Source organism: Hypanus sabinus, chromosome 12 (assembly GCF_030144855.1).
Source record: "Hypanus sabinus isolate sHypSab1 chromosome 12, sHypSab1.hap1, whole genome shotgun sequence".
Classification (NCBI taxonomy): domain Eukaryota; kingdom Metazoa; phylum Chordata; class Chondrichthyes; order Myliobatiformes; family Dasyatidae; genus Hypanus; species Hypanus sabinus.
The window spans coordinates 73,061,888-73,076,261 of NC_082717.1; the positions used below are offsets into that span (position 1 = coordinate 73,061,888).

Consider the following 14,374-nt stretch of genomic DNA (forward strand, 5'->3'; position numbering starts at 1 on the left):
ATCCTCTTTCTTAATGTCTGTGTGCTCAAGCTTTTCAATCCGCTGTAAGTCAATCCTACAATCGTCAAGATCCTTTTCTGTAGTGAAGACTGAAGCAAAGTATTCATTAAGTACCTCTGCTTTCTCCTTCGGTTCCATACACACTTTTCAACTGTCACACTTGATTGGTCCTATTCTCTCACGTCTTATCCTCTTGCTGTTCACATATTTGTAGAATGCCTTGGGGTTTTCTTTAATCCTGCTAACCAAGGCCTTCTCATGGCCCCTTCTGGCTCTCCTAATTTCATACTCAAACTCCCTCCTGCTAGCCTTATAATCTTCTAGATCTCTATCATTACCTAGTTTTTTGAACCTTTTGTCAGCTTTTCTTCTTGACTAGATTTTCAACAGCCTTTGTACACCATGGTTCCTGTACCCTACCATCCTTTCCCTGATCATTGGAACGTACCTATACAGTACTCCACACAATTATCCCCTGAACATTTGCCACATTTCTTCCATACATTTCCCTGAGAACATCTGTTCCCAGTTTATACTTCCAAGTTCCTGCCTAATAGCTTCATATTTCTCCTTACTGAAATTAAACACTTTCCTAACTTGTCTGTTCCTATTCCTCTCCAATACTATAGTAAAGGAGATGAAATTATTATCACTATCTTCAAAATGCTCTCCCACTGAGAGACCTGACACCTGACCAGATTCATTTCCCAATACCAAATCAAGTATAGCCTCTCCTCTTATAGGCTTATCTACATATTGTGTCAGGAAACCTTACAAATTTTACCCCATCTAAACCCCTTGCTCTAGGGAGATGCCAATCAATAGTTGGGAAATTAAAATCTCCCACCATTACAAACCTGTTATCATTACACCTTTCCAGAATCTGTCTTCCTATCTGCTCCTTGATGTCCCTTTTACTGTTGGGTGGTCTATAAAAAACACCCAGTAGTGTTATTGACCCCTTCCTGTTTCTATCTTCCTCCCACAGAGACTCCGTAGACAATCCCTGCATGACGTCCTCCTTTTCTGCAGCCATGACACTATCTCTGATCAGCAGTGCCATGCCCCCATCTCTTTTGCCTCCCTCCCTGTCCTTTCTGAAATATCTAAAGCCTGGCACTCTAAGTAACCATCCCTGCCCCTGATCCATCCAAGTCTCTGTACTGGCCACAACATCATAGCTCCAAGTACTGATCCACGGTCTAAGCTCATCCGCCTTGTTAATGATGCTTCTTGCATTAAAATAGACATATCTCAAACCATCAGTCTCAGCATATCCCTTCTCTATCACCTGCCTCTCCTCCCTCTCACACTGTCTACAAGCTTTCTCTATTTGTGAGCCAACCACCCCTTCCTCCATCTCTTCAGTTTGGTTCCCAACACCCAGCAATTCTAATTTAAACTTTTCCCAATAGCCTTAGCAAACCTCACTGCCAGGATATTGGTCCCCCTCAGACTCAAGTGCAACCTGTCCTTTTTGTACAGATCACGTCTGTCCAAAAGATGTCCCAATGATACAGAAATCTGAATCCCTGCCCACTGCTCCAATCCCTTAGCCACGCATTTATCCTCCACCTCACTCTATTCCTATACTCACGGTCTCATGGCACAGGCAGTAATCGCGAGATTACTATCCTTGTGGTCCTGCTTCTCAGCTTCTTTCCTAACTCCCTCTAGTCTGTTTTCAGGACCTCCTTCCTTTTCCTACTATGTCGTTGGTACCAATATGTACCACGACCTCTGGTTGATAACCTTCCCACATCAGGATATTTTGGAGGTGATCAGAAACGTCCCGGACCCTGGCAACTGGGAGGCAAACTACCATCTGAGTTTCTTTCCTACATCCACAGAATCGCCATATCTGACCCCTGAACTATAGAGTCCCTATCACTGCTGCCTTGTTCCTTTGCCTATGCTTCTAAGCCATAGGGCCGATTCCGTGCCAGAGGTGCGGCCACTGTTGCTTCCCCCAGGTAGGCCGTGCTCCCAAAAGCGCTCAAACAGAAGTACTTATTTTGTGTGTATTACCCTACACTTCAAAACACTCAACTCCCCTGTCTCACCCTGAAGCCTACGACCTTTATAAATTCTTACTTTGCTCTTCACCCTACAGGACCCCCCCTCTTCTATTTCCTTTCCAAGTCCACTTGAATATCACCCCAATCACTGAGGCCAGAGCCACTACGATTCACCTTTTTCCCCAATTTTGTTCCAAAATACATTTTATGAACGTGGTAGACACAAAACATTCTTTAATTTACATAAAAATAAAGTTGTTAAGAATTTAATGTAATTTTCAATTAATTTGTATATTCTCACAAAGAGCTCCAGACTTCCATGCTGCGGGTTGATGTTCCTGCTTTGCATTGCTGTCACATTATTCTCCCTATCCCCCCTTGCCTGATCCACTGGTGCTTCACCTTGCCAGGTCACCATTCACTTCGGTTTTGCTTTGCCTTGGCATGCCAACAACCTCTCACTTGCAAACACCCTCTCCCTTTCTTTGTTAGTTGCCCCTTTGCCCTGTGCATTCCTGCTCCTGGTTCACTGTACATGACCTTCATGACCTTCCCCCTTGTGATCCAGCTTGAGCTTCACCCTGCCGGGTCCACATCCAGTTTCCCAGATCGTGCCGTTCCCCCGTTACCCTCTGCCCCATGCCCTAAATTCTTATCCTGTTCACATTTCACATTGTCCAGTGAGCTGACTCTCTGTGCTGTAGCTCCTCAAGTTTTTGATATATAAAATACTCCACGTTTTTATAGCCATCAAATTGGGTGAGAGCTCTCTGACTTTTGGGCCTGTTTATGCGATGACTGCCATTGTCATTCATGCCATGCCATTAGATCCAGTGATGCTTTAAGCTATTTTCCTTCTACACCCATGTGGCCTGATGCCCAGTGGAGAATCCAAGCCAATGCCTTCACTCAGAAGGTTGTGAATTTATAACAATGATCAGGTGCACATTGAGTAGGAATACATTCTATGATAATTAAGTGCCTATTTGATAAAAAGTCAATTGAGACACTTCATTTTTCTGTAATCCATCTCACCTGCCTCCAAATCTTTTCCAGTCCTGCATTTGCCTTTATTCCTTGCTCAGGTCTCATTTTCAAAAAGCTCATATCCCAGTTTACAAACCCAGCACCCAAAATCAGAAACACTTCTGTCCAGTGTTCTCGTACCATATTTACCAAGTGTCTTACTTTGCAACCTATTACTAATATATCTCTAAATTTTAAATACATATTTAAAATACTAACCAGAGTCAGCCAATCTGTACAAACTGCTGCTACAAGACAGTACTAAATCTGCACTAGTTATGAAGATTGGGATACCAACAGAAAATGGGGCCGCAGTAGTGTAATTGACAGTGTGACACATTTGGAAATCGTTGTCCCAAAAAGCTGTGGAAGCTGAATCGTTGAACATATTCAGAGTTGAGATAGACTTTAATCTGTAGGTCATTCAAGGTTTTTGGGAATGTGCAGGAAATGGACAGGTGGAAATTTGGATCAGCCACAATCTTATTGAATGGCAGAGCATACCTGGCTGGGTTGGTGTTGAATCCCATTCTTATTTCTTAAGGTTTTACCCATGCCAGGGCATTCCAGAACTTTAATATCTGCTGTGCAAAAATGTATTTCCTTGCATTAATTCTGGATCTTTTATTGGTTGCTATCATTCCACGTCCCAAAGTACTTCACCCCTCTGTCAATGGGAACAGTTTTGATCAACTCTGTCCACACCCTTTATGATTGTAAGTATTTATGTCAGGACTCCTCACAATCTCCTCTGTTCCTAAGAGAAACCCCACATTCTCTTCTCCATCTACATAAATGTCCCCCATTTCTGGAATTATTTTATTAAATCTAAATTTACTTTAGTAAATCTCTGACGCACCCTCACTAAAATCTGTTCATTTTTACCACAACATGGTGCCTGGAACCGAACACACTACCCACTTATGAGCAAACTTGGGTGATGCGCCATCAATAACTCACTCTGAGACATAAAGGCGAGATATCGGCTGTTATTGACTGGAAGAAGGGATAAGCAGTGGTTGACCACCATACTACATCCTGGAGACTGAGAAGCCAGGCTCAGGCCTTGATTGCCTTTATACAGGGGTCTGTAGGAGGAGCCACAGGAGCAGTCAGCAGGGGCGTGTCCAGACAGGTATAAGTAGTTCACCACATTGGGTACATTATATCATCCGTACTTAGTACTCTTACGTCCAGTATCCTTTATATCTGTCCCAGCACCTGCAATAATCTATGCACATGTAACCCCCTGGGTCGCCTCAGGCTCGCTCAGCTCGTTCTTGTCTAGGGGGAGCAGCCTTCGGCCCCGCCAAACTGGGTAATCAGCTGATGTGGATGCTGTGTGATGTCCCCGCCTCGCCCAAAACCAGACAGTACACCATATGCGATTAAATGAGTACAATTTATAAAGGTTACTATAACTAAGTGATTAATAACGATACAGTATATATGAAGAGAAAATTAAAGAAAAGGCGCCAAACTTATCAAAGTCCAAACCACTTCGTGCACAACCGTTGGAGCTCAATTACTGAAGTCTTCTGGCCACCATTCGATCCCCTCCGAACTCCTCGACTCGCAGCTCAGGACCCTCCGAACTCCTCGACTCTCCAAACAGCTCAGGACCCTCCGAGTGGTCAACCAAGCACATCTAGCTTCATCCCCCCCCCCTCGGAGAATCTCCCGGCCTCGGACCCCCCTTTGGGGTCTGATCCTCGCCCAGCTTAGAGCATTGCATCCTCTCTCTCGACCCCCTCGCGCCGACCTGCCCAAAAGCCCGTCAACAAAAGCTTACAGACTCAGAAGAAAGAACATTAATCCCCATTTGGTTTACAAAGGAATACCATTCTCGTTATCAGTAAATTAGCATTCCTGCTAGTTAACAAAAGGAAACCCTTTCCCAACAGTAACAAAGAAACTACACACATATTTCCCCAGCTCTCACTGTTCTTGTGCAGGTTTACAACTGTGCCCCTCTGGTTTCTATTACTGCACTGCTCCTCAGATCTGCTGCTCCAACTGCTGACCTGACTTTCTAAGCTCTCCAATCCAGATAAAAGCCCTTAGCCCAACACATCAACTGTTCATTTCCTTCTATGGACCAAGTGAGTTCCTTCAGCATTTAGTGTGTGCTTCTCAGGACTTCCAGCACCTACAGAATCTCTTGGTGTCTCTAAGTTCTCTGATCCTCCACACTGTATCAGCACTGCACACCCCAGGACAACTACCATAAGATGTTAAGTTTGAAGTTAAGCCATCTGCAATTCAAACTCACCACAGGAATATTTCCCCACGCTATTCTTTATTCATTTGCTAATAGGTAAAAAGTACATTCAAATGTTGCCTCTCACATACTTTTTGTAAGCCCTGTTCACAGATTTTTTCAATAGTTCCATCTGCTTGGTGTACAATAGCAGGAGTACTCTTATCTGTGGCCTTTTATCACAGAATGTTGCAGCAGCTACATCAAGCTCCAGTGCTCTGCATACCACATTGTCCTAGACCTCGGAGTACCTGTGTGCATTGCATACCACTCCACACAATGGAAGAAAAGCCAGTTTCAGCTACTTCCTCAGTGGCTGATGATTTACTCAATGGCTGACCATGAAGCAGACTGTTGATTCAACAAAGTGCGCTGCATCTCATTGCCTCTTGCAAACACACATTACGCATTCCAGCTCGTCACATCCCCGCCACGGTCACCCAGGACAACATGTGATATCACCAAGATTGCAGCACAGCATGGAAGGTCTGACAGGATAGAACCTTCTTCTTACCAGGCAGAACTCTACAACTTCAGTTGCAACACTAACTACTGGCAAAACTATATTGAATTCTATTCTGTGTGTGCTGCGTGAGCTACTGACAAACATTAAACCTTAGGTGAGCACAATGGAAACAGGCATTGGCTGTAAATACGTTTGTAATTAACATCTGATCTAGTCAATTACACCCATGATACCACAGCTATTTAAAAATATCTCCCATAGGGTATTGCTGCACATTATGCAAGAATGAAAATCTTTAATAAAATTATTTTAAAAAACCCTCATGATAGCTTACATTTTATTGTCTTTACTTTAAACTTAGAGTTTAATTGCCTGAGGAATTAAATAGAATTGACTAAAGAAACAATAATCCAAAACAACTCAAGTTTTGGCCAATTATTGATAATTACATCTAATCAGGGTGCTTGGAGTTATAGCATTACCTTAAATAGCTGTGATGTTTCTGCTGCTGGACCGTCGAGTCATCAGCCAGGTCCATCTGTCTCCAGACGTTTCTTCCCCTAACCCAGGACATTCTCGGGATGGTGGGACAGCAGAAGGTGATCAATCTTCTACCCCCGACGGTCAGATGTACAGCTACTATCGTCCCTTCGCAGCCAAAGCCGACTGGACGTTCTCGCTGCTGCTTGAGCCATGGTGTCAACGGCTCTCTTCCTTGTTCTCCCTTGTATCCCAAAAGCTGCCATCATCTTCCAGCATGACATGGTGGAAATCGTCTTGCCCTGACTTCGACAGGGAAGTTCCACGTCTGCCAGCCTTGCCATCTGCAGTCCGCCACCGGGTCTTCGTACCTTGCAAGCTTCCTCTCGTGAGGCTCTTGGCATCGGGTCGCCCATGGTACTGTCGCCCATTGATTCTTTTCAAGATCGATCTTCATCTCCCAGTCCTTTGCCTTGTTCAGGCTACCGTCTCTGCGCTTGTTTGTTGCTGCAGCGTGTTCCCCGGTCCTGATGAAGTTTGGTTGGCTGTCATTTTTGTGGTCCTTCTTCCTCTGTGTCTCCAAAGTGTGGGTAAGAGCTCTCAAAACCTGGTCATGTCCCCATCTGTACAGTCCCTGGGAAAGGGCAACCTGGCATGAAGAAAGAATATACTCTAGGTTGGCTGGTTCCTGGCTCAGATGGCACGTTGGGTCTTCTGTTATTCCCCAGTTCCGCAGGTTTGCTGGAGTTGGTAGTACATCGTACACAGCCCTCAGCAAGAACTGGAGTTGAAAAGATGTATATTTCCATATGTCATCCCATGTCAACAGTCCCTGTTCTGTTTCCCACTTTGTCCAGGTCCCTTGACTCCCCATCTCCACTGCTCACACATATCTAGCCTCCTCCTCTTTCTTCCTTATCCCCTGCTGGACCAAGAGCCGTCTGTCCTTAGGGTTGGCCTCCCTCCACCTGGTTGTTGACTCATATCCCAGGCCTTGTCTGCCCTTACACACTATTCTGACAATGTCTCTGTGGCGAAGTCGAGTTAGCAACGATGAACAAGTTCTGAATCTGATCTCCATGGGGACAAACGAGGAAGCTGCGTACAGTGAAAGCTGGTGCAGTATTATTTGTTATGAAGAAAATATAGCTGAGGTCAGGGGTTGTTCAGGGCAGACTGTAGATACAAAGATGAGAATCTCATCTGCAAAGAAAAGGATTAGGAGCCATACAGGAGAGAGGTAGATCAGCTGGTTGAGTGGTGTTACAACACAAACCAGGCACTCAATGTAAATAAGACCAAGGAATTGATTGTAGACTTCAAGAAGGGGATGTTGAGGGAACACACATCAGTCCCTGTTGAGCGGTCGGCAATGGAAAGAGTGGATATTTTCACGTTTCCGGACATCAACATCTCTGAAGATCTATCCTGGGCCCAAAATATTGATGCAATTAACAAAGGTATGTCAATGGCTATATTTCATTAGGAGCTTGAAGAGATTTGGTGTGTCAACAACAACAACAGCACATTTCTATAGATGTACCATGGAGAGCATTCAAACTGGTTACACGAGATCAGAAAAAAGCTGCAGAGGATTGTAAACTTAGCTAGTTCCATTATGGGCAGTGGCCTCCCTATTCAAGAGCATCTTCAAAAGATGATGCCTCAAAAAGGTGGCATGCATCATTAAAGACCCCACCATCCAGGACACGCCCTCTTCTCATTACTACCATCAGAGAAGAGATAAAGGAACCAGAAGAGATACAGGAACCTGAAGACACACACTTAACATTTCAGGACCAGCTTCTTTCTTTCTGGCTTCAGTTTTCTGAATGAACATTGAACCCATGAATACTACCTCACTATTCTTGCTCTTTTTGCACTACTTGTTTAATGTATATACTGTATATACATAAATATTTCAAATTTTAATTTATAGTACATTTTAAGTATTGTACTGTACTGCAAATAACAAATTTCATAACATACGTCAGTGATAATTTCCAGGTAAGGGCTGTTTCTTTACAGGTTAAATTAGCACCAAATAAACTTTCATCTCCACAACAGAACCAAGGTCAGCTCAACCTCAGATATAAAATTACAGAAGGCAAACAATGCTTGCACACGTGCATATTCAGTCTCGAGTTGGCACTGCTTCATTACACAGTGGTTTTCTAAATGCCTTGCTATCAATTGCTCAGTACAGTTAAAACCCTGATAATCCAGTACCCACAGAGTTTTGATGGTGCATGACTAGCAGATTTTAATGAAGGTTACTCTGATTAATATTCCATAACAATTTAATTAACTTTTATTCAGGAGTTGCACAGTCACATAATAACTTTCCTAGTTAACTCTGCAAGTTTAAAGGGAGTACAGGAAATGAGATCTCAAAGAGTTTAATGGGGTTACAAAAAAAACAGGGCCCCAGTGAGCTTAAAGGAGATCAGGAAGCAGGGTCCTGCTGTTTAAATACAACACAGAAAATAAGAACCCAATCAGTTTAAAGCACCCCATCAGGGTGTCTGAATAAACGGATAGCAATTTATTAAAGTTTTATTTTAGTAACAAACAAGATGCTAGTGAAACTCCGTGTACTAGGCAGTATGGTGGGACACACTCAAAATGCTGAAGGAACTCAGCAGGTCATTTGGCTGCAAACAGGGAGGTCAAGCACTTCCTCCTCTAGCATTCTGTGTGTGCGTGGCTCTGAAATTCCAGGATACAAAGAATCTCTTGTGTCTGTGAGAGTGATGGACAACTGATATTCTGAGCTGAAATCATTCACCTGTTTTGAAAGTTACAGGCGAGATAGCCAGTGTAAAGTGATGGGGGAAGAGGTGGGAGCAAGAGCTGGCGAGCGCCAGGTGAATCTGGGCGAAGAGGGAACAATAGCTAAATTAGGGAGGAGAGTGGATAGAAGGACAAAGGCTGGGAGGTGATGGGTGAGGCAAGGTGATGGAATCTGATAGGCAAGGAAAACGGAGCATGGAATCAAGTAAGTGAGGTGGGGCTGGCAAGTGGGAACAGCGGGGGAGCAGAATCAGCAGAAGGAGTGTGTGGATGAAGGGCAGCTGGAATGGGTGGAGGAAGGGAGAGAAAGAAGGTGTTTGGTTTTAGGGTGGGTAAAGGAGGAACTGCGTAGATCAGAGAATGAATAAAGGGGACGGATGGGGAGTAGAGAATTCAATGTTCATACCTTCTGTATGTAGATGACCCAGGTGGAATATAAGGTGCTGTCCATCTAGTTTGCCTTCAGCCGCACCCTGGAAGCAGAATGGGCCAACAACAGGCACATCGGGGAGGAGAATTAAAATGGCTGGGGGCTGGGAGCTCCAGAAGGCCCTGGCAGATGAAGCATAGGTGCTGGTTTGTGCCTGCTCTTCAGTTATGTGAATTGTGAATATCTGCCTCATCTGGAAGAGATATTTAGGACCCCCAGGATCTTGGTAAGGGAGGGCAGGATTGTGCTGGGGGCAGCTTGCAAGTGTCACTACTTCCGCCACCAACATGGCAGGCCACAACTTACTAACCCTTATTACTTTACTTTGTTGTCACCAAACAATTGATACTAGAGCATACAATCATCACAGCGATATTTGATTCTGCGCTTCGCGCTCCCTGAAGTACAAATCAAAGTAAATATAATAAAAATTTAAATTATAAATCATAATTAGAAAATAGAAAAAGGAAAGTAAGGTAGTGCAAGTCAGGTCCGGATATTTGGAAGGTACGGCCCAGATCCGGGTCAGGGTCTGTTCAGCAGTCCTATCACAGTTGGAAAAAAGCTGTTCCCAAATCTGGCCTTATGAATCTTCATGCTCTTGAACTATCTCCAGGAGGGAAGAGAGACAAAAAGTGTGTTGGCTGGGTGGGTCATGTCCTTGATTATCCGGGCAGCACTGCTCCAAGAGCGTGCGGTGTAAAGTAAGTCCAGGGATGGAAAATTGGTTTGTGTGATGTGCTGGGCTATGTTCACGATCTTCTGCAGCTTCTTCTGGTCTTGGACAGGACAACTTCCATACCAGGTTGTGATGCACCCTAAAAGAATGCTTTCTACAGTGCACCTATAAAAATTAGCCTGTATATTTTGGAATGTGGGAGGAAACCAGGACACCCAGAGGAAATCCATGCGGTCACTGTACAAACTCCTTTCAGATAGCGATGGGAACTGAACCCTGATCACTGGTGGTGTAAAGGTTTATGCCGATGGCTACACTAAAGGAACACTAGCATGGTAGTTTGCGACACCTTTCCAATGAAAATGTCAGACTGAATTTCAGTGCACGATGGGATGTGTAATAAAAAAAGTAAAACACACCATGGAAATGACATGTTTTAAAAACATCTTGTTGCCAGAAAGTAACATACACGTAGTTTGTTTGTTTACTTAGAGATATATTGCAAAACAGGCCCTTCTAGCACCACCCAGCAATTTAATCCTAGCCTAATCACAGGACAATTTACAATGGCTGATTAACCCACTAACCAATACGTCTTTGGACTGTGGGAGGAACATGGAACACCTGGAGGAAACCCATAAATACGAGTGAAGAATGTAAAAACTTGCTTAACGAGGACACCGGAATTGAATTCTGATGCCCCGTGCTGTGCTAACCTCTAGGCTACCATGGCGCCTAATTCTGATAATTGTAAATTAACGAAATATTGAATCTTGCAAATAAAGTAAGGGGGTGGAATTGGTTTATTAATCTGCGGACGCTGGAAATCCAGAGCAACACACACAAAATGCTGGAGGAACTCAGCAGGCCAGGCAGCATCTTTGGAAATGAACGAACTGTTGGTGTTGTGGGTGGAGATCTTTCTTCAGAACTGGAAAGGAATGGGGAAGTTTAAAAAGGTGGGATGAGGGGAAGGATGACCAGCTAGAAGGTGATAAGTGAGACCAGGTGGGTGGGAAAGTTAAAGTGCTGGAGAAAAAGGAATCTGATGAGAGGAGAAGGGAAGGGAGAGGGGACACAGGGAGGTGATAGGTAGGGTGAGAAGGGCTAAGAGGCCAGAGTGGGGAGTAGAAGAAGAGGGGATGGGAGGGAAATTTTCTTACTGTAAGGAGAACTTGATATTCATGCCATCAGGTTGGAGGTAACCCAGATGGTATATAAGATGTTGCTCCTCTACCCTGAGGGTGGTCTCAGCGTGGCATAAGTCAGAATGGGAATGGAAATGGGAATTTCCCTTTAGATGGATGGAGCAGAGGTGCATGATGAGCATAGGCTGACACACACTCAACAATTGAGGAACAGCTTCTTCCCCTCTGCCACACATATAAAATGCTGGAGGAACTCAGTCCTGATGAAGGGCCTCCATTCGAAACATCAACTGTTTACTCTTTACGATAGATGTTGCCTGGCCTCCAGAAATCTGTGTGTGTTTCTTTTGATTTCCAGCATCGGTAGATTTTCTAATATATATATATATATATATATATATATATACATTCAGTATTTTTTCTATTGTTAGGCATTGCATTGTACTGTTGCCGCAAAGTTAATGAATTTCAGGACATATGCTGATGATATTAAATCTGATTCTGTAGTTTATATGGGTCTCCTTCAGTTTCATTGATTTGCTGACCAGCAGATGCATGATATGTTACTTCTCATGCAAGGAAGAAACAGGAGTTTTGGGGTCTGATGTTCCTATTGGTGTTTTTCTGTGTGGGCGATTTGTTAGTTTTTCCAGTATAAGAGAGGGGGTTTGAGGATTTCTTTTCTGCAAGGGGGTGGGGAGGGTTGGAATTTGCGATGTTTGTTTCTATTTCTTTTCTGTGTAGGAGGGTACTTTCTTTCAACAACGCCCATGGTGTTTCTGCATTTCATGGCTACCTGGAGAAGATGAGTATCAGAGATCTCTTGCACATGCGTACTTTGACAATAAAATGAACCGTTGAACCTTTATTATCACGTGTATTGAGATAAAAGTGAAAAGTTTCTCTTGCATATTGGTAAAGGGTCTAGAGCTTTCCCAGTGTATATGATGAAAAAAACTCTTCTTGGCCTTTCAGCCGGGTACAGGTATTGATCTTAATCAACATTTCAATGACAAGCTCTGCTGTCTTCATCAGTAATAAAGCCTGGGCATGTCTAGTCTGGTGGTAATTATACCCCCATCGTTCATTCCTCCTAATTAATGAGTCCTCATCCAATCAGGTTTCCACTCTCCCACCTTGTTCACAATTGAATTCTAGTTTTACCTCGAGCAAAGCCTTCATCTTTGTTAAAATTCTTCTGCTCTGGTTTTATTTCAATGGTTTTCTTCACCAGGTGGTCCCAAATGAGATTGGTGCAGCACAGTAATTCTGAGGCGGCTTAGTCAATCCTACGGCCATTGCAAATGCAATGTTCTGCTACTGCTGATTTCTCCAGATACACCTCCTCCATTTGGGGAGCTACTATGAACAAATGGACGGAGTGGCCATGGGATCACCCTTGTTGCTGGCTATTGCTGATTTCTACATGGAGGACTTTTGAGGAGAGGGTGCTGTGTTCATTACCTTTATGCTGTAAATGCTTCTTCAGAGACATCAATAACACCTTCATGGTGTGGCTTCATGAACTCCAGGCACTCCCAACAGTTCCATGACCATCTGAACAGTCTAAACCCAAACATTCAATTTACAACGGAGATGGAGAAGAATGGTGGCATCCCATTCCTGGACATTCTAATACGACAGAAACTGAACAGTAGCCTCAGGCATGGCGTCTGTCAGAAACCCACTCACACAGACTGATACCTCAATAATAGCAATCATTACTCCTCCTAACGTGGAGTGGTTTTTTCTACTTTAATTAACTGTGCGAAAACTATTTCGGACCTAGAGAGTCTCCACAAGGAATTAAGATATTTACACATGACGTTCATTCAGAATGGCTTCAAGGTGAAGGAAATCAACTGGGCCCTTAAAAGGGCTGTCTGAAGCCTAACAACGAGGAGGAACCCATTGCTAATGCCCGTCTCCCTATATTTCCAGTTTTTCTGGAAGGATCGGAGGATTCTGAAGAAATACCAGATTAAGACCATCCACAAGGAAGCTCAAATTGCAGCTAGTGCAGGTCAAAAATGACCTGGAACTCAGGACAGAATTCCCTGTGAATGCCGTGCAGCATACGTCGGCCAGGTGGAAACCTGCATCAAGGAGCACAGCAGGTGTATCCATTTGGATTACCCTGTTGGAATCAGCTGCAGCAGAACATTGCACCTGTAATGGCCATAGGATTTACTTCAACAGCACAAAACCACAGCGTCGCACCAATGAGCTTTGGAAACCAGCTGACAAAAGGGAGCCATTGAAATAAGACTAGAACAAAAGAATTTTGACAAAGATGAAGGTCTGGCTCTAAGTTAGATGGAGGGAGTGGAAACGTGATTGAATGAGGACCAACCAATCAGGGGGGGGGGGGGTGTACACACCACAGTACTAGACATACCTAGTCATCATCCCTGATGAAGATGGCAAAGTTTGACATTGAAACCGATATCCGCCTGGAAGCCCGAGACGAGTTTATTCGTTTTTTGCATATTGTTCAAACACATATCATTACACTTGACATCGAGGTAGAACAAAATGAAACATTAATACACAATAATATATAAAAGTCGAGGAACTGTAGACGTTTCCGATGGACGCGCTGCATCAGGACTGTTACTACGCTTTTCCCCTACAGTGCAGTGTTGAATTGCTCCAGCGTCTGCAGTCGACCCTTTTGCCGGAGCGCATATTTCGGCAGTGTGCTACTCTAATTTCGATCTCTCCCGGAGCCCCAACCCAGTATAAGGGGTGGTTGCAGATCAGCCGGAACCACACTGTGAGACTGTAACTGTAAAGCATCAGCGGCGCCACCGCCAAAAATAAATCTCGCGGACCGCACGCACCCCAAAAGGCCTGATTAATTAACCATTTGCCCCGCTGACAAGTTGTGGGATCTCACCGTGCGCGGAACTCCGCCGACCGCGTCACGTGAGACAACCGCGGTTGCCTAACAACGCTACGTCCAAGTGTCTCGCGCCCAATACCTTCTTGGAGTCGTTCCGCGCGCGCTCCGCCGGCGTCCTCGTCGACCTTAATTGCTGATTGGTTGGTTGAGAAATAACTCGCCAGCTCCT

The 14,374-nt window shown here is 44.2% G+C and overlaps 1 long non-coding RNA gene across 2 annotated transcripts in view; it reads right to left on the minus strand.

The window, feature by feature from the left end:
• Window positions 1–14,330, minus strand: part of LOC132403012 (uncharacterized) — an 85,000-nt gene extending 70,670 nt beyond the window's left edge. The window contains exon 1 of one of the 2 annotated variants that reach the window (XR_009515158.1): window positions 14,285–14,330. This is a non-coding gene — a long non-coding RNA (uncharacterized LOC132403012). Of the gene's footprint in view, window positions 1–14,199 lie in introns of both variants that reach the window. The other variant, XR_009515157.1, reaches the window with a different exon arrangement.
• Window positions 14,331–14,374: the final 44 nt, after the last annotated feature.